This window comes from Camelus dromedarius, chromosome 17, assembly GCF_036321535.1.
Source record: "Camelus dromedarius isolate mCamDro1 chromosome 17, mCamDro1.pat, whole genome shotgun sequence".
Taxonomy (NCBI): domain Eukaryota; kingdom Metazoa; phylum Chordata; class Mammalia; order Artiodactyla; family Camelidae; genus Camelus; species Camelus dromedarius.
Genome location: NC_087452.1, coordinates 4,374,607 through 4,395,035, shown reverse-complemented (window position 1 = coordinate 4,395,035; position 20,429 = coordinate 4,374,607). Strand labels below are relative to the sequence as shown.

Sequence of the window (20,429 nt, the reverse complement as noted above, 5' to 3'; positions counted from 1 at the left end):
CATTAATTCTGTGTATCAGCTCATAGTGGTGTTTAACAGCTAAGTGTGGGCCACTCTCATGCACATGACTAAGCATATTGTTTACTTATCATTCACTTTTCCCCAGCGTTGCTGAATCCTGAATCTAAATCGGAGAGTCCCCAAGCCTGACCTTATTCAGTGGTGGTCTTTTCTGTCAGTTGATAATTACCTGGTGTTTGTAAACCAGTTTTTGATTGCATATGGAAAAGTACTTACACAAGTTCTTTCTCTTTTTTTTTTATGGTGGATAGAGTTATAAAAGGGAACAAACGTTTGAATAGTGTGTATATAAATGAAGATACTGTAACAGATTATTTGCATATGTTAATAAAATCCAGAAGAGTGAAAAAAACACCCAGGCATGTGCCAATGTGGGATTACTACATGTTTTCCTAAAGCATTTGGAACTGATTAGAAACATCCTGGCTTTATTTAAAGGCAATATGATATATTTTGAAACTTTGTTTTCAACAAGATCCAAGTTTGTTGACTTTTAGGACTAGAGCAGTATGGTGTCTACAAAAATATACATTATTAATTTCTTAAAGCAGGTACTGACTAGTCTTATTCGTCTATTTCCAGCACATGGCACAGTACATATTAGGTACTTGATAAATGTTTTTAAAAGAACAAAGACATAGTCTAAGATAATGATTCTCCAAGTGTGGTCCTTGGACCGGCAGCATCAGCCTCAGCTGGGAACTTGGTAGAAATGCAGATTCTCAGGCCTGACCCCCAGACCTACTGAATCCGAGACCCTGGAGATGGGGCTTAGGGAGCTTTTAAAAATCTCTCCCGGGGATTCTCATGTATACTATTCGGGAACCTCTCACCTAAGATGATTCATGCATCCATTCTGAGAGCCTGGAGCCCCATGGTCAGCGCAGTGAGTTTGGATTATTTTGGGTGGGCCTTACTCTTGCCTGCAGTGAAGTTCCTTGCCGTGTTCCCCCCATTGGTAGAATCTCTTGGGACCATCCTGTAAAATTACCTCTATCTGTTTGGCATTTTATTACTTAGAGAAGCTCAATCTTGTTGTCAATAAGCTTGTGTCAAAAGAGGCTACCTTCTTAGTCTGAGCATCAGTGGTTCTTCTTACCTTAGATTGGTTGCCTCAGTCTCCACATTCACAGACTACAGCTTCAAAGACTGGATTTTATAAAATCACCAAGGATGGTGGACTCACATTAAACAGACTTACAAGATCTGGATTTGTAAGTTCCAGTCTACTGACAGTAGAAAATACACCATTCCTTGTGATTATTGATTAAAAGTTTTTTTTTTTAATTCTAAAATCCTATGATTCAGGAATTGAAGAAACTTGTACTCATATATAACTGATGTCACCATGACTTAGTTTAGCATGCTAAAAAAGCAATTGGGCAATATATTGCACACTCTGATACTACACCCCAACTTCTGAGATTTTTTTTTTCCCAAAGATATGGAGAATATAGGACAAGCCATATACACAAAGACTTTCATAAAAATACTGTTATAGGACCCAGTATTTGGAAATAACTATTCAACAACAGGGAAATGGTTAAGTAAAGTAAGGCATAATTATTAGGTGGAATGTTATCTAATTACCACTGACAATTTGGAAAACTATAGCAAATCTGAAAATAGTAAATTTAAAAAAGTAGCACAGAAAATGTATATGCACTATTGATTGCAACCTTATACAAACATATGTATATGAAATCTGGAAGGGAATATGCAGAAATTATGACAGTTATATTAAAATAGTGAGGCTGTGGAGGGCTTTTTGCTTGTTTTTTTTACTTTTCTCCCTTTTCCAAAGTTTAGCCAGTGATATAAGATTACTTCCATAATTAAAAGCCTACATTTTTGCTTTTTTGGTGTCTGTCTGTGACCCTGATCAGTGAAGATCAAGCAAAGAGTAAATGAAATGTTGAGAACCCTCGAGCTATTTTATTTCTTTGAAGCCATTGGATATGATGGGGGATATAACATGAATTCTTTTCTGTTATACCTGGTTTTCTTTCTTTTTTTAAAAAAAATGTTTACTTATTTAATTGAAGTATAGTCAATTTACAGCGTTGTGTCAATTTCTGGTGTACAGGACAGTGCTCCAGTCATACATGAATGTACATAGATTTATTTTCATATTATTTCACACTTAATTTTATTTCACATCTTGGGCTTTTCTGTACTCTGCTTGACTAGCCTCTGTTTGAGGAAAAGATTGTCTGTTACAGCTTCTTAGTTTTCTCAGCTGTATGTGAGGTTTGATTTTGGGCCTGTGCTCTGTTTGATCTTTTGCATGCATCAGCAAACAGAGCTTTTTGACAATAGTTTCCAGATTTATTTTATTTTAAAGTCACCGCATTTGAAAAATTTTTCTAAAAAATATGTATGCTTGTTTTTTTTTTTTTCTAAAATTAAATAACCTCATGATAGAGTTACTTGTTTACCAACTCTTGACAGAATGCTGTAACCATAAGTAGCTGATGAAGGTAAACGTCTACCACAGATGGTTATTGAGACCTTGGTGCAATTTGTGATAATAATTTTTAAAACAACAGAAGCTTTAGAATAGCAAGTGAGTAGAGGTTTCCCAAAATCTTGTCAGACCTTGGAGTGAACACTATGAAAGATACATATACATGAATATGTATATATACACATACAGCGATATATTTATATGCATACCACACACACACAGTGCAGTACCTTTTGAATTAATTCATTTTTCCTTTTTTTCTGTTGCATTGCTCTAGAAATCCCAAAGGGAGAATTAAGTAGTTTTGCCTTTGACCCAGATTACAGGTTACATTTTTCTTGTCACTTTTTTTGGAACTTCTTTTGAGAAATTTCTATCAGCCTGATGTGTTTAGCCTTTATCTAAATGAAAACAGTGTTTTTAAAGCTTTTTAGCAATTTTAGGGGGAGGCTGTAGCTCGGGGTAGAGCACACGCCGAGCATGCACGAGGTCCTGGGTTCAGTCCCCAGCACAGCCATTAAAATAAGTATAGAAATAAACTTAATTACCTTTAAAAAATTTTATATCAGGGATACTACGTATTTCTTTTCTCTTTCTGCTTCCCCCCGTTTCTGATGATTGAATCCTTAATACAGCCCAAGGCAAACCTCAGCTAACAAAACTCGGTTTACGGCTGTCCGAGTTTGTGGGTAACACAAACTTGGCGGTGATACATCCTATAGCAATCTCCTGAGAAGAAGCTTCTTTTTAATGAAGATTTAGTTATTCAACAAAAATCTGTTGAGCCCCTACTTTGTGCTAAGAGCCATTTTAGAGAAGAGATATAAAGCGATGAACAAGACAGACAACTTGCATCCCTCTGAAGTTCATGACTGTTGTTACCTAGATTAAACGGGGGCATTAGAGGGAGGGACGGTGACTAAGAGCAGGCAATAATCTAACCCTGCCTTGTGACCGGGGAACATTGCCAGGCCCGCCTGGAGTTGGGTGGCTGTCTTTGAGTTGGGCGTGAAGTAGGGAAAAACCTGAATAGTTTTCCTGAATCTCTTATAATTATATTATTTTAGGTTATTTGTATGTAGTATATATATCACATATTATGTATAATGTATTTATTATATTACTTTTATTTCTCTCTCAGTAATAAAGTGTACTAGCAAAGGTAGGAATGCATCTTTTGTTAATAAGCTAGTAAGTGTTCTTGAAAATCCAAGTGACAAGGTGCTCATTCACTTCACAGGAGGGTTATTTATTTTATAATGTCCTAAAAATGGATATATTTAAGTGGTTAACTGTCCAAGTGAATTTAGTTCATACTTGTATTTACAAAAAAATTACACCTAACAAAAATATAAAACAAAGTTCACTGGGACAATCCCATAATATTTTGGGGGGGAGAGGGGGACAGTAATTAGGTTTGTTCGTTTATTTATTTATTTATTTTTAGAGGACACACTGGAGATTGAACCCAGGACCTAATGCATTCTAAGCACACGCTCTACCACTGAGCTATACCCTCACCCCCATTAATTTTTTTTAAAAAACGTAACTTTTTTCCTGGGAAATGAAGTTAGCTACTTTCCTTTAAAAGCCTACTAAGAACTTCTACATATTTGGAATATAATATTTGAGTAAGAGGAGGCTCAGATCTCACTTCAAATGACCATCCTTGGTCAGTTTAATTATTGCTGTTTCCAACTTCGGTATTCACAGTCCTGTTGTCTAACTACTATTTCAGTTCTGTTTTTAAATTCACAGAAATTACCTTATTGACCACTTAGACATAAATTCTGAACAGCATGAAACTTTGAGGGGAAAATAATAAGGAAAGTAGACTTTGAAGGAATTTATATGAAGTTAAATAGAATGAATTTTTCATGTGTAGACATGGAATATTAGAGTGCATCTCAATGCACGTGTAACCAAAACCTTGCAGTTTTGCAGATGTCACCACAGTTGATTCAGAATCCATAAACATTTGTCAAGTCACCACTCACTTTTTAGCACGAGATAGCCTTATATAGGAAGCAGAATCTGCCTACCTGGTGACATGGCCTCACGGATGGTGAGACAGGTGCTTTTCCATCTGAGTCAGTGAAGCAGCTTTGGGCACCAGGCAGGCCAATAACCACACTCAGTAAAAGTTAAGAAAATAACAAACTGATTGAACACAGCACATTGGCATTATTGTGTCTTTAGGCCAGTCAGATGACATGCTATATATTCGACCATGCCTGCTGGAACGATCTCTGATCCTCCCAAAACATAGTCCGTACACCCGGTTGTTTTATTTTTATTAAGCACGTTCGTTGAGTTTTAAATGTCAGGTTGATTCTCTTTGTCATGCAACATGTGTGTGAAATACTTAACTCTGGCCACCAGCTGTTGAATTCAGAAAATGCAAACTAATTTTAACCTTAGCTGAAGTAAAACATAATCAGAAGGCAGATCTACTCTGAAATGTAACTTAATGCGTTCCAGATTCTGTATTGCATGATGTATTTGCTGATGTTTGCTGTCAGGTCTTATATGTTTTATGTGCAAGTTCTGTGTACCAAGCGCGATTGTTAGTTCCTGGGGGGTAGGAATGGAGTTGTGGTTCTTCTTGCTCCTCTCATATATATTTATCTGTGCCCCGCATACCTTCCCTAATTCACAGCCTACACATAAGGGACTGGGCACATTATAAGTACTTTATAAATACTTTTAAATTTGGTTTGATTTTTGAGAACTTTGTGCTTTTTCAGTATGGGATTCTCAGTGCTAACATTCTCCACATATTTAGGAAATTCCCTAAGTTGCTCTCTAAAATGTTTATTTCTATTTTATTTAACTTTTTTTTTTTTTTTTTTTTTTGGCAACACATAATGATCTGAAATTAATGCCAGGAGAAATTTCCATTTTGCTCTTCTAAAGCGGGCAAATGGGATATGAAAGGGGAAAAAATGTTAATTATAGACTTCAGCATTCTGTGTTGGAGCTTTTACTTGTTCTGGTCAGAAGAACAGGTTTTAAATGGCCTAAGGGCCAGAACACTGTTTTCTGTTCTTGTTTGGAGGCTTCTGATGGCAACTGTAACAAATTCTATTTAGTACTACAGCTGGAGAAAAGTTCATAAGGATGCATGATACAAAATATTTAGACTTATTAGTCATGCATAATATGAAACTGGTTTCCTTTCCAACTTTTTGTCAGTTGTTAGATGAAGCACTGTATAGTTCTGGCCTATTCATTTGTTTATTATATATAAAATAATTGTATGCTCAGCCATTTCATACATAAATCACAAGTATTATCACCATAATTACTTAACAGTTTATCTCCTTTTACAAGGTAGATATGCATTTATGAGCCACTCCAAATCAAAATACCCGGCAAAGAAACTGATTTACATATGAAAGCAAAGCAAACAGACGAACCTCTTTTTTATGAGGCCTTGTGACATCTCTGCCCGCCCACTGTTCTCCATAGGCCTTCATCTGTGGATGAAGAAAGCAGGTAGGAGTCTCTTAGCAAGAGATCAATGCAGGGATTTTGCACCCTCTCCACCCTTGGGCAACCTGCCATCATCCTCCTGCAGCCACACCTGTCATCTCCTACCTACCGGGGCAGAGAAGTGCCCTGTGCCTTTACCTCCACCGCACACGGCAGAGAAGCACGCGGTAGGGATGAGCCGGTACGAGAGGAGGAAGGGCAAAGAGCAGGCAGGGGTGTGAAGCGCTCTCCCTCACTGATGGTCCAGGCTTCAGTTTCCTTACCTGCCCCTCATTCATGGCAGCTGGACACGGCGCATCCATCGCACACAGGTTCAGTAGATTCCAGGCACAGAGGGAGATACCAAAGCTCCTTGAGCAAGGACTTTATAATCTACGTGAGTCAAAAAAGGGGTAACGTTATATGTGGAATCCAGGGGGGAAGAAAAGTGACGCTATGAACTTATCTACAGAACAGAAACAGACTCACAGACTTAGTAAACAATCTTATGGTTACCGGGGAAAAGGGGTGGGAAGGGATAAATTTGGGAGTTTGAGATTCACAAATGTTAGCCACTATATATAAAAATACACTTACAAAAATTTCTTTTACATAGCACAGGGAACTATGTTCAACATCTTGTAATAACCTCTAATAAAAAATATGAAAACGAATATATGTATGTATATGCAAGACTGGGACATTGTGCTGCACACCAGAGATTGACACATTGTAATTGACCGTACTTCAGTTTAAAAAAAAAAAAAGAAACTTAACTAAGGTCAGGTGACACAAATATTGTTTGGGCTTTATTAAGAATATACCAGTCTAACAGCTTAAAAAAAAAAGGTAGCGGGTAATGTTGAAGCAGTCAGCAGAGCAGTACGTGATTATATAAAGGAGGCAGAAAACAAATGCTAAAAAAACCTCAGAGAATGGCAAGGTCAGTGTGGAGGGAGGGGTACACCCAGGAGAAGCCTGTGGAGATGGGGTTGAACTGGACCTCGGAAGTTCAAGGACTGATAGGTAACCTTAAGAAAAATGACTTTAAAATACACAGGAAAAGAAACAGAAAGGAATCAAAATATGACTCCATTAATATGAATTATCCAGAACAGTCAGATCCACAGAGAGAGCAAACTCACGGTTGCCAGGGCGTAGGGAGAGCGGGAAGCGTGGGTGACTGCTTAATGGGTCCAGGATTTCCTTTTGAGATGATTAAAATGTTTCAGAACTAGATAGAGGTGGTGGCTGCACAGCTGTAAGGATGTACTAAGGAACAAAAGACAAGTGTTGGTGAGAACCTGGAGAAACTGGAACTCTTGTACTCTGCTGGTGAGGATGGACCGTCATTCAGCCACTTTGGAACACAGTGTGGAGAGTCCACGAAAAGTTAAAAATAAGACTGTCATATGATTAAAAAAAACGAAGGTACTAAGGATCATTGAATTGTACACTTCAATTCATTTATATAGGTGGTTTTACCTAAAAAATAAAAATCCAGGGCTCCAGGTGGCCTATGGAGGGGGGGGCGGGGAATTTCCAGTGTAAGAAAACAAAGCCTAGAATAGGAAAGAGCAGGGCTTTGGGGGTCGCTTTGCAGAGACCATTTGAAGTGGACCATGTGTCTGTGTGCGGAGTGAGAAATAGGATTGGAGACATCGATTTAAGGTCAGTTGAGGAAGGGCCTGGAATGCAGGCAAAGGAGTGTAGGTTTTATCTCGTAGGGAGTGTTGAGATTCCAGGTCTTGGGGAGAAGAGCTTTCATCAGAAGATGAATTTGGCGGCAGTGTGCAGGGCGAGCAGCTAGGAGGCTATCGCACAATCTGGGCAGGCAGGAGAGGGGCCTGTTGGAACAAAGGGAGAAGAGACTGAGAGGGACGCAGGAAAGTGCTGAGGGGCCCTGGGAGGACGGCCTGTGCACTGGTGCCGCCGCACCACACTGGTTGCTGACTAGCACAAGGTATGTACGGGTTTGGGGATAAGCATTGAAGAACGTTTGCGTAGAGTCATGACCTTCAGGCTCATGGGTTTGCATTTGATAAAAGGATCCACAGTGGATTGAAAAGAAATGCCTTCACGCCAGAGTTCGAGCCCCACTGCCCTAAAGGATGAATGGATTGGACCTAGTGACCGGGTCCCGGGGGGGCAGTCATCAGCCACTAGCTCATCTTTACAGCACTTGACTCTGTGCCGCACGTTGTGAGCAGGGCAGACCCTTCCCTTATGGAGCTGCTGTGTCATAGTCCTTGTCAAGGGGTGCCTAGAAATTACAGGGGGGCGTCCGTGAGCTCAGTGTAAAGGAAGAATTCTGGGGGGGAGGGTACAGCTCAGTGGTAGAGCCCGTGCCTAGCATGCACGAGGTCCTGGGTTCAATCCCCAGTACCTCCACCAAAAGTAACAAATAAATAGGTAATCCTAATTACCACCCCCTCCAAAAATTAAGAATTCTGACCACTACAGTTGTCCAGCAGTGGGAACGGCTGCCTTGTGAGGAAGTGAGTGCCTCTGCCAGTGGGGAGATATTCACGCAGAATCTGAATGGCCACCTGTTAAGAAGTCTTGTTTGATAGGAGAAATGCATTAAGGAGCTTTTAAAATCCCTTCCAACTTTAAGGTGATTCCCTGTTCTATAACATTAGCTTAGTAGAACATATTTTTTTTTATTGAAGTGTAGTTGATTTACAGTATTGTGTTTGTTCCAGGTGCACAGCAGAGTGATTCAGTATTTTTGCTGATTCTATTCCTATTTTCCTTAATTGGCCGTATTGGAACATCAGTATATACCAAGTGGCCGTTTTCATCAGTGCCTATAATTACCTTTCCTTTAATTTGAATGCAAATTTGATTTTAAAACAAATCTGTGCAGTTAGTTCCACAGGTTCTTTTTAAAGAAAGTGCTGTTCTCTAATGCCTTCTCAGCCACCGTTTATTTCCATTTTTAATATTCATAGTGAGTTCCTTTTCCACATGATGTTTTTCACAAGCCACGCGAATTTCTGCAGAAGTGCGTTATGTAAATCACGGTCAGGCTGCTGAGCTTAAATCATTTGTCCTGGCCCCTGTGATGTAATGCCCTGGTTGAACAAGACCAGGCATGGGTTACCCTTTCAGGAAATGTCTTTGGGATTCCATTTTCATGTGGATGAAACTTCACATAACTCCTATTATTCAACTTATTCCACTTCGTTATCACCAGCTTCAAACCATTACTGTCAACATTTTGGTGGCTAGAGTGATCACAGATGAATTCCAGGTGGGCGGACCTGGAGCGCTTGGACTCCTGTAAGAGTGATAGCCTCACTGTATTTAGGGGGATATTGTAGAATGCTTTTAACTTCAATAAGGATTATTATCTTCATAAGGATTGTTTTAGTGCACATGGTACCAGGTGAAGAAAATGGTTAGCTGTGGGAGAAGAAAATCATTTCACATCAAGTCTGGTAGAATGTTTCATTAAAATAGCCCACTGTCATTGCGTGTTATTAAAGCAGCTTAGACTTTCCATGAAAATCTGTGTAACATTTTGAATTGTGCCTAGAACAGTACCTGGCATGTAGTAGGTACTCAATAAATATTTACTGAGTATTGTTCTTCGAACTTGGGGTGATAGTGGACAAAACATTTCATGTGGAAAAACTATATGCACAGGCACAGAAATCAGGAAAATGTGAGTTTAGAGAAAAAAACAAGTCTTCAGTTTCTTGAAGTTGCCATCCATGTGTAATTATCAATGTGAACCCTTTTTGACTCAGTAATTTTGGCGGCTTCTTTGTTTCTGCACTGTTTAAAATACCAGGGATGGCTCTTACGTCCGAAATGAACAGCTGAGTCTAAACAGGAGTGGTTATTGCTTCTGACTCCTCTGGCTTCTGAACTCTCCTCTCCTGTCTTCTTCCTTCCTGCTCCCTCGGCCCTCCTCTGCCCCCCGATTCTTGCTCTAGCTCTGTTCTCACTCCCTCTTGTCCCCACTGTTTAAAAAACGTTCATTCCTGGTGTTTCCCGTATTCTCTCTCTGCTTCCCCCTTTTTTCTGTCTCTGTTTCTCTCTCTCTGATGACCCTCTTCCTTTTCTGGTTTTCCAGTTCCTAATAACCTTTGTTTTTGGTTCGGTCTCTAACAGTAGTATGGAAATTGTATGTATTTTTATCGATTAATCAAATGATGAAGTAGGTTTTTTAAAATTTATTGAGGTATAAATGTACATCGTGGTGGTTTGAAATAACATATGATTATGAAAGGTGGCTCTCCGCTTGGTAATTGACATCCGTCACCTGACAAGTCTAACCTCTCTGTGTGTGTGAGGACATTCAAGCTCTACTCTCTTGGCAAGTTTTGATTATACAATACAGCGTTGCTGACTAGTAGCCATGCTGTACGTTAAAGGGCCTTTTACTCTGAATGTAACGTGAACAGAATGTTTATGTTGCTCCTTCTGAGAGAAAATAAAATTGGTTATCACTTATAAATGGATTTTGATTGACTTTTTAAAAAAAAACTAGTGAGTTACTAATCCTCACATTGAGAGAAGAGGAATCAATAGGCCTTAATTCATAAATCCTAGGAAAGCACAGTAGCTTGCTGAAGTAAGTCCTAACTGTCGTTAACAACCTGAGTTTCTCTTTTTGCAAATGGCAGATGTATTAGATAGAGCATCGGATCCTTTACCATCATCTAATATTTTTTGTTACGTCTTTATTTACACAAGAGCTGGAATATTTGTCTGCTTTGTTCATTCTTTTCCCCAGTGCCTGGAACACTGCTAGCAAATATCAGATGCACAACGAATAATTGTTGCTTTTTATTTCAAATCTACTGCCTCAGTCTGCTTCCTAACCCTAAGTAGTCATCATGACTTTTTAGAGTAATTTCACTTATTGGGATAACTTGGTTGATGATTGACTTATAAATGTATCCGTGTGATTTCATGCGTACAGAATGCTTTTTTTCCCATTCGGTCTGCTCCACAATTTAAGTCCTCAGCTTAACTGTCATTTTACCCATCCTTCTAAAGGACTCTTCCTTAATTATCTCAAGCACTGAAAAAGTAGCCTAGCAGTTGATAGGAATAGCTAATATTTACTGAGCACTTACTCTGAATCAGGCTCTATTTTAAGCACATTTCACACATTATCTCATTTTATTCTTCCAACAATATGTAAAAGGTATACACTGTTATCTCTATTTTGCAGATGAAGAAACACACAGAGAGGTAAACATAACCTGCCAGGTGATAAAACTAGGATTTGAACTCAGGCAACCTGAACCCAGCCACCCTGACTTGCACACTTGAACAAGAGCCTGATTTTCCAATATTTAACTTGCCAGAGAGCGAGATGGCTGTACTCGACCACAGCCACCACCATCCCACTGTTAACCGTTACATTCACACGAGTATAACCATGTTCAGATGTAGCTATGGATTGGATCTAAACTGCTAGTTGTTCTGATTCACTGCAGATCAGTTTATGTGTCTTGTAAGTGGTAAGCAGCTTGAAAGTACTTCTTCTTGTTACTGGTGACAAGGTGAATTAGATGACTAAGTCTTTCATTTATATTCACAAATCCCACCATCACTTAAAATCACCTATTGTTAGAATATTTTTTATTTACACCTTTCTCTTTCTCTTAAATTCCTCTTAACTCAAAGTCATTTTGATTTGCCATCTCAGGATGTAGACATCAATTTAATAGCCAATTTTGTACGACTGTTGTAATAATCTAGGGAAGGATATAATGGGTTCATCTTGAGTCTGGCCTCGAATGCAATCAGTCAGCAGTTTGGGAGAGGGGAGGGTGGTGGCAGACCCATGTATTTAGTTCAATTGGATAAAAATTAGTTGTTTGGGAGCGTTCATATACTTTCATCTTCCCCCAAGACACCAGAGAGATTTTTCCTTTGACAGCACAATGCCTGCTCCCCCATGCCTTAGAGAAGTTGATTTTACAAGGTCAGTTCCTAGATTTTTGTCATGAAGTATTGGAGAAGGAGTCGGAAGGAGCTGGACCTGAAAAGCTGGAGGAAAGTTAAGTTGCTGTATATCATAAAGTGCTGGGAAGGAGAGGAAGGAGAGATTGTGAAATTACTGGGCTTGGAATGGAGACAGTGTTGCAAGAGCTTTGGCTGAAGGAGACACTTTGGAGAATGTAGGATGTGAAAAAAAAAAAAATCGAAGGGGTGGGGGAAAGGGGTGTGAGAAAAGTTACCTGTGGTTATGAGTTGACTCTCCTAGAATGCACTTGGCGAGACTGGAGTCGAGCCTGGAACTCTCTGAGTCTTGCAGGGAGCAAGGGGTGGCCAGGCATGTGTTGGGTTGTGCTTCCTTAATTCTTCAAAGGGAGAAGATGGGTTGTCAGTTCAGGAGATGTTGAGCTTGGGGTTCCTGAAGAGACTCAGGGAGGGGTGTTCAAAAAAAGTTGGAGATACAGATTTAGAAGTCTTGAGCAAAGGGATGTGCTTAGGGTTTAGGATTTGGGAGCCATAAGCAAGTAAATGGGTTTATGGGTAAGAATGAGGCCAGGAAGGAACTTGCAGAACACAAAAAACCAGAAGAGCTCAGTTGGAAGAGGTACCAAGAAAAGAGACTAAAATAATATTCATATGTTAAGGATAAGAATTCAGAGAAAGTGGTCTCTGGACAGCTAAGGGAAGGGATGGTTTCAAGAGGAGAGGACGAACAGGATGTCAAATGCCGCAGCAGCAGGCTCGGAGCCGGAGCCAGCTCCGACTGGCTTGTGGAAGTCACCTGTTACATTTGGAGGATTTTTGAGAGCCAGTGTTATCCACAGCTGTAATTAAAAACCAAATTGTATATACCAGCAATTAAACAAGTTATGTTGAAAGCAAAGGTAATAACCACACCAACCACACTGCTTCCTGACTGTTTTATGTTGCCGGTGTTTGCGTGGATTGTACCTGCTTGGCAGGTAAGGTTGTGAGCTGCTGGACCCGCGTTTCCTGTCTCTGCCGTCAGTGCCGTCACGTTGGTAGCCTGAAATCAGTCATGGTGGGAGTATTTACACCATGGAAATCGGCACACACTACAAATCAGAATTTTTCCCTGCAAGGAGAGCCAGTTAAACACTTAACAGCATACCATTGGACAAAGAGAATGAAAATCAATCAAAGATGGATTTAGCAAGACGACAACCACGTGTCACTTTAGCTTGAGTTTTGGTAGAAAGGTGGGTGGCAAAAACCACAGGGAAGTGGGTTGAGGAGTGACATAATGGAAAGTGAAGGAACAGGTCAGTACAAGTAAGTTGGAGAACCAGTGAGTTAAAGGGCTAAGCAGATTGTTATTGTTGACACTGTTTTTCCTAGTTGTAGGGCTTACAGAGCGTATACGGCGCTCGTGTACTTTCTTAACCTCCAAACGGGAACAACATATGCAAATTCATGATGTGGTGGAAGCGTTTCCATTGCAAAATCTTAAGAAATCTAGTTATCTAAAGAACACACTTTTGGGAGATTCTGCCATAATACTTCACAGTTAAGGTGATATTGGTTGTAAGTCTGAGATAAATATTCTTGTTATTAAAGTTTCTCGGTTTTTTTAAGGAAATATTCTCAAGAATGGATGTTGAATTTTGTTGAGGTTTTTGATTGACTGTGTTTTGCTTTTTTTTTTTTGAGATAGTCATGATTTCTTTTAAAATTTTACCTAGTGGTGGGACACATCACTTAATAGGTATTCTAATATTAAATCTTCTTTGCCTTTCTGGGATAAATCCAACTTGATAATGGTGGATTATTCTTTTAGTATACTGTTAAGTTTGCTCATTAGCATTTTATTTATAATTTTAAGTCAATATTAGAAGTGAGACTAGTATTTTCCTCTTGTTAGGTTTTGAAAAATTAATTTGGTCACCTTTTTTTTTTTTCCTACTCGGAAATGGTTTATATAGCGAGAAAGTGATCTCTTTCTTGAACATTTGAGAAAAAATCTATAAAATTATCTAGGGAAAAAAAGGACACTATGAACTCATCTACAAAATAGAAACAGGCTTGCAGACATGGTAAACAGTCTTATGGTTACCGGGGAAATGGGGTGGGAAGGGATAAATTTGGGAATCTGAGATTTACATATGTTAGCCACTAGATATAAAAAATAATTTTTAAAGTTTCTTCTGTACAGCACAGGGAACTATGTTCAATATCTTGTAATAACCTTTAATGAAAAAGAATATGAAAACGAATAAATGTGTGTATATGCATGGCTGGGACACTGCACTGTGCACTAGAAATAGACACATTGTAATTAACTGTACTTCAATTTTAAAAAATTATCTAGGCCCAGAGCTTCTTAGGGAAGTAATTCTTAGATAAGTTTTCAATTGTTTCCATTTTTAATTATTTTCCTATTTCTTAAGTCAGCTTTTACCATTTACAACATTTCGAACAAAATGGAGTAAGTTGCCCTTCGGCTTGCATCATTATCTGCTTAGATTCTGATAGGAGGCCTGTCTCAGATATGAAAAAGGTGGATGAGTAGATAGGAACAGCCCCGGTGGTCCAGTGTGGGCTCTGCTGGAATGTGAGAGGCTGGTCTGCACCCTTCACAGCCTGGTTCTCGGCTCATAGAGCCGAGTAGAAAGATTGATAGACTCGTGAATATAAACCAGTCTGTGTTTAACTGACCGGATGGGGATACGTGAAAGAACTAGAATCCTTGATATTTATTGTCCCCAGGATGGATCTTGTTTCTGCCCTACTTACTGTATTTTATGCCTGGAAACTATGCTTTCTATCGGACAATGCAATTCTGAATGGATTCAGAAAGGAGATTACTGATTTTACCAGGGGGAGGAGGAGGCTTTGGAAAAGGTTGTAGAATTCTGTCTGCCTCCGAGGGTCACAGGAACTGGCCCAGTTTTCTGTTTGATCCAACTGTTAGGGCTCAAAGCTAGAAATGGATGGCAGTCCCCAGAAATCTTTCTTCCTGTCTGTTTTTTAATGAATTCATATGTATTTCAGAGGGAAATTGGGACGAGTGTCAGGAAGACCTAGTGTGACTTAATCTTAACCTTGATTAACATTCTTTAATTTTTCATGGAGAGATTTTGCTCAAATTTTTCTTTATTAATACCCTTTCCTCTTGTTTTCACATATTTAAGCCCTTTTTAGTTGACCTCAGAGGTGAAAAAGTCAAAGTGGTAGTCCATTTTAGATAAAGTTGTTTCTCACGTGTTAGGCGTGCTATATGTAATGAGCAGTCTTGGTGTGGGTACCCCTTTCATTTTTGACTAATAAATTAGAGAGTGTTTCACGTAGAGAGTAAATTGCTCTGATCCAGATCAGCAGTCAGAAAGCAAAGCATACAGGCCTTAAACTCTGACAAAGCCGCTTTTTCTATAGAGGAGTATGTCCCATTTTGAAAACAAGATTGTAATACCTTATTGTTAATATTTGAATTGACATTAGGAGGTTTTCTGTTTCCAAACAAAAATACTAAACAAGGCTAGGAAAACAGGCAAATAATCAAACAAAACACACTGGCTGTAGTTTATATTCTTTCAAAGTAGGAATAACAAAATCGGAAAGCGTTTTGTATTCATGGTCCACTACTTTTATGCCACGCGTTGGATAATAAAATAGTTTTTGCAAATTCCAAGTGGAAACATACAAAATTAAACATAAAAAATCAGAAGTTTGGGTAGGTTAGTCTGTGCAGAATGTTGGGTGTTTTAAGGCCCTGATGATAAGGCCTTGGCACTCCATGCTGTTTTGTCTTTGTAGAATGTACAGCTATTCTAGGATCCCCCACCCTTCGTAAGAGCCAAGGATACAAGTCCTCAGACCTTTGGCACATTTACTCGTATAATCTACTCTCTGCATCTTCCTTTAAAAAATCTGCTCCACGTGGAATGGGCTGCGTCTGCTGTCCCTAAATGGTTGTGACACATGACTGCAGGTTTACTTTAGTCTTAACAGCCGTGTGCCCGCGACAGTGAGCTTATATTTTCTTAAATGTCATCTTTGCTATGCACACCTTTTATCGCACCTCTTTCTTTTGAGGTTATTAATCCTTTTAAGATCTAGTTTTTCTTAAGCCTGCACAACAATGTGGGTGTCATCATTAATTTGTCGTAAAAGATGGATGAGATAAAGAGCCTTGACTCATAATCAGTGACAGATCGGGAAAGTAGGCGAAGTGAATCTAATCCATGCCTTTTTGGGAAGATCCGCCAGCCCTGCATGATTTATGAGTCAGTCTGTTGGTTACGTCCAGAAAATACAAAGTTTTCTAAGCTCAAGGAAAGCAAACATTCAGAATGAAATCCAACAGAGAAAATACATTTATTTGTGCTTGTACATTTTGGCAGCCTAGGTTACCTAAGAATTATGAATATGTGTGTATATTAACAGTCTTGTTTCTTTTTAATTGTTCAGATTTGAAGAAGCCAGCTGTACGCTGCAGACATACAAGAAGGCCGTTTCCATTAATAAGAGTCTCCCTTTAACGGTAGGTCAACTCAGAATTTATTGTACTAAATTTGTGTTTAAAAGGATCTTTTTTAAAGACCATGCAAATTCTTTGTAGTACTTCATTGTAAAGTTTCTGAGAGAGCTTTTATTTTGACTATCAGAATACTTTCTAGTGTATAATTTACCAGTTAGTGGAAGAACACAGGAACGTATTTGTCTAAGACAAAACAAAGATAGGCAAGTGACCTAGAAGTTGAGAAGTAACTCAGATCCTTAGAAATCAGCCTCAAGTATAACATTATTTTAGGTTTCTGTGATATGTGTAATTAAATTGAGAGAAAAATTGAAATATTTGGTTCCCTGTAGGCCATGCAGCCAGGATCCCTGTTCACAAAGGAGAAAGTAGCTTAATTTATCCAGGGCTCATGTCTACATGTTTTGTTTGGGGAGTTACAATCCAGTACTATACTTAGTTATTTTATGGTTCAGATTATTCCAGCTCTCAGTGGCCAAATCTGGAATAATTTGAATAAGAAAAATTTTAAAACTGTAGCATCAGATTATAACCCCCAAAATAAAATACATGCACATGATTCCATACTGATATAAATAAATGAATGAACAAATGAATAAATGGAAGGAGGGAACTTTTCCTTATAGAAGAATTCAAACTAGTAAATGTAGAAGGAAATGAGGGAAGTGGGAAAGTGCCATCAGAGAAGCCCAGCAGCGGTGGCTGCTGCAGGCAGGACCCTCTGATGGATACTCAGATTAGGAGGCCAGAGTGGCCGGAGGAGCAGAATATGGACAAAGTGTTTCCCTCCAAATATTTCTTAATTACGAAGGGAAGAGTAGTCACTTTACAGGAGGGAATCCTGGCAGACGCGACCTTAACCAAGTAACTAAGGTTAACATGTTAATATCCACAGGAATAAGACAGACGTACTGAACTTAAACACCTGCTCCCCCATAAGATGTCCTGAAAGAGGCACACCAGATCTTCAGTATTCTTCCCCAAAATTTGTAACGGCAGTTGAATCATGGGGAAATGTTAGGCAAATCTAAATAGAGGACAGTCTACAAAGTACCTAACCAGCATTCTTCAACAGTGTCAGGGACATGAGAGACAGGAAAAGATTGAGGAACTACTCAGTAAATATGTGCAGCTTTTGGATATCAGCTACACCTCAGTAACCTCCCCCCACCCCCAAAAAAAAGACTGAGGAACTACCACAGGTTTGGAGGGAGTAAGTGGGTATGGCAGCTCAATTCAGGGTGGGATCCTGGGTTGGGTCCTGGAACTGAGAAAGGGCATCAGTGGGAAAGCTGGTGAAATCCAGACAAAGCCGTTGCTGGTGCGGTGCCAGAGCGCACGTGTTAGTTTTCACCGTTGTGCTGTGCCTGTAAAATGTCAGCACTAGGAACCTTGGTGGGAGGGGCGTGGGAACTGTCTCCATTGTCTTTGCGACTTTTCTGTAAACCTCCAATTATTTCACATGAAAGGTTCTTTAAAAGTCACATTGGAGTCACTCAGTGATCCTTCTCCTTAGATTTTCACTGATTTTTAGAGTGAGTTTCTGTTTGTTTGCCGACCTTAGCACATTCTTCTCATCAGGGAGACCCCCTGAGCTGTTTCTGAGTCCTGTCCATTCACAGAGCCGCCCCTACCTCCCCGCAGGTTGGCTCCCCACTTAATGCTTCAGCTGGCGCTACCCAGCCCCCAGAAGACCTGTGAGCAGGGGAACCCCACAGGCTCTGCGTCCTCAGGAACCACCACTTTGCAAAAATTTTAGTCGATGACAGTCAGGGTCTGATTTGAATGTTCAAACCAGGTATTTAGATCTCATTAGTGATCTCTCGGACCACTAATCTTTTTTTACCCAAGACGATGTTTGGACAAGAACTTTGAATTAGTAGCCTTATATTACAGTGGTGAAGACGAGAGACGATCGTGCTGTTTTTAGGTAAAATGTGTGGGAATTCTGTGAATACAAGTAGTACTAAGGGAACTTGGATTAATATTAAAGGAAATTAATAGCCTTATTAAGTTTGGTTTGCTTAGAGTATCAGTTTAACATTAAAAGAAAAAAAACCTAAAGCTATTTAAAATCGAAAGACCAAGCATTTGAAAAACCAAGTAAGGGGAAGCTACGTACTTTGGCATCTGGAAATGAGTGTTTGGTCTGAATTCAAGCATTAGGGCATGAAAAACAAAGTGCTACGTATTAGGAGTTCTTCCCTGAAGTGTTTTCGCCTGCAGCTCTCTTATGTGTTCAACCAGTTTAGTAAACTACACTAGCTCACACACTTTAGGTGAAACAAGAAAAAACAGAAGTGGTACCCAGAGTAGTCAGAGTCGTAGAGGCAGTGAATAGAGGGGGGGTGTGGGGGATGGGAGTTGGGGTTCATAGGGACAGTTTCGGTTTGGGAAGATGAAAAAGTTCTGGAGCTGGATGGTGGTGGTGGAGGCTCAGCAGTGTAAATGGACATAATGCCACAGAACCGTACATTTGAAAATGGTTAAAATAGTAAACTTTTATGTAATGTATATTTCACCACAATTTTTTTTAAAAATGTGAAAAAGAAATAGAAGGCTTCAGCAGTTACATTCCACTCCTTTGCCAGGGTGCCCAGCTGAGAAGAACCTCTTCCTGGGGGCATTTCTCCCTAGGAGGAGTCTTTTTAAAAAATCTAGGCATAATTTCCTGAACATCATTTACCAACTGGCAGTTTAAATGGCCCCTGTGTCGTAAATCGTGCAAGTAGAAAGCAAGCTGGTACACAGGAAACAGTAGAGCTGGGGTGGTTGGGAGGGTTGCTTGTGGGGTTAATTTATAACCAAGACAAATGAATCTATAAAAAGAAGAAAAGCCCCATAAGAAATATGTTAACTGATGGTCAGGGAGAAAAAAGGGTTTTAGATAAAAGATACCTGAGCCTGTTTGGTCCCAATGATTTTATGGCTGAGGAATTCAATTATAGGTGTACTGGGTGGGGCAAATCACAATTCTGTAAATTGCTAATAGGACACAATGATCTTTATCATTTTCTGTATGTGCTCACATGCAGAGCTCAGTCTTGCCCTCTGTACATAAACTCTGCTTAGCTATGCTGTGTATGAATTCACGGCTTCAGGATTGGAACAGAGATAACATTTTAAAACCTTGAACATGGGTAGGTGGTCCCTATACAGAAATAAGATCAGGAACTAGGAAAAATAAATGACTTTGGCTTTTGAATTTTGGTCACTGGGTTTGTTTCACTTTACATTAATTCTTTTAAGACGTTTTTGTTACTGAAAAGCTGTGAAAACAGCTTTTAAAACAGAAAGACCACACTTAACTCACACATCAACTACTATTCTTACTTCTGCTTAGTTTCTTTCCGTTCTGGTTGACCTGTATACGTTTTTAAATGACTAACAGTTACAGTACATGCAGAGTTTTTGCTTCTTTCGCTGTTAGATTGTATGTCTTTTTCCCTTTTGACGTGGCTTTCGGGTGTCATAATGGCAACATAGTAGTTTCCATCTTGGTTTACTAGTCGCAAAGTTTACTAAGCCAGTTTTTAGGTGGTTTCTAATGCTTTATTATTATACAGTTGCTGTTTGTTCTTATACTCTTACATATAGTGAAGATCTTCATGCACATATTTTACTTTTAAAAAAACCGTTTTCTTCAGACAAATTGCTTTAAGAGGAGTTCCCATGTGAAGGGGTTTGGGCAACTCTGTGACTTGTGTTATTAGTTTTTATGACACTTCAAATTACTCTGAGGATATCTTACTAGCAAAATGAACAAAAACGTATTTCCAGAGCATAAGTTTAAATGATTTCTGTTCTTTCAAATCTCTTACCATTTAGCTGTGGCTCTGTGCGTGCGATGGTGGAAGGAGGGTGGAGAGTGACGAGTTTCAGCAATTGTTTAGGTATTAGAGTAATATGGGGGTTTTGGTGGTTTTTTGGGTTTTGTTGGTGGGGACATTGTTTTTGGTTTTGGTTAGGAAAAAAACAGCTTCTTTGCAGGGAAGTGGCAGGCTT

The 20,429-nt window shown here is 39.4% G+C and overlaps 1 protein-coding gene across 2 annotated transcripts in view; it reads left to right on the top strand.

Moving 5' to 3' along the window:
- The window catches only part of PPARG (peroxisome proliferator activated receptor gamma), a 117,165-nt gene that overhangs the window by 6,508 nt on the left and 90,228 nt on the right, over positions 1–20,429 (top strand). For both annotated transcript variants that reach the window (XM_064496247.1, XM_010984921.3), the window contains exon 2: positions 16,355–16,427. The gene's annotated coding sequence lies outside the window, so the exon portion shown is untranslated. The remainder of the gene's footprint in view (positions 1–16,354; positions 16,428–20,429) is intronic.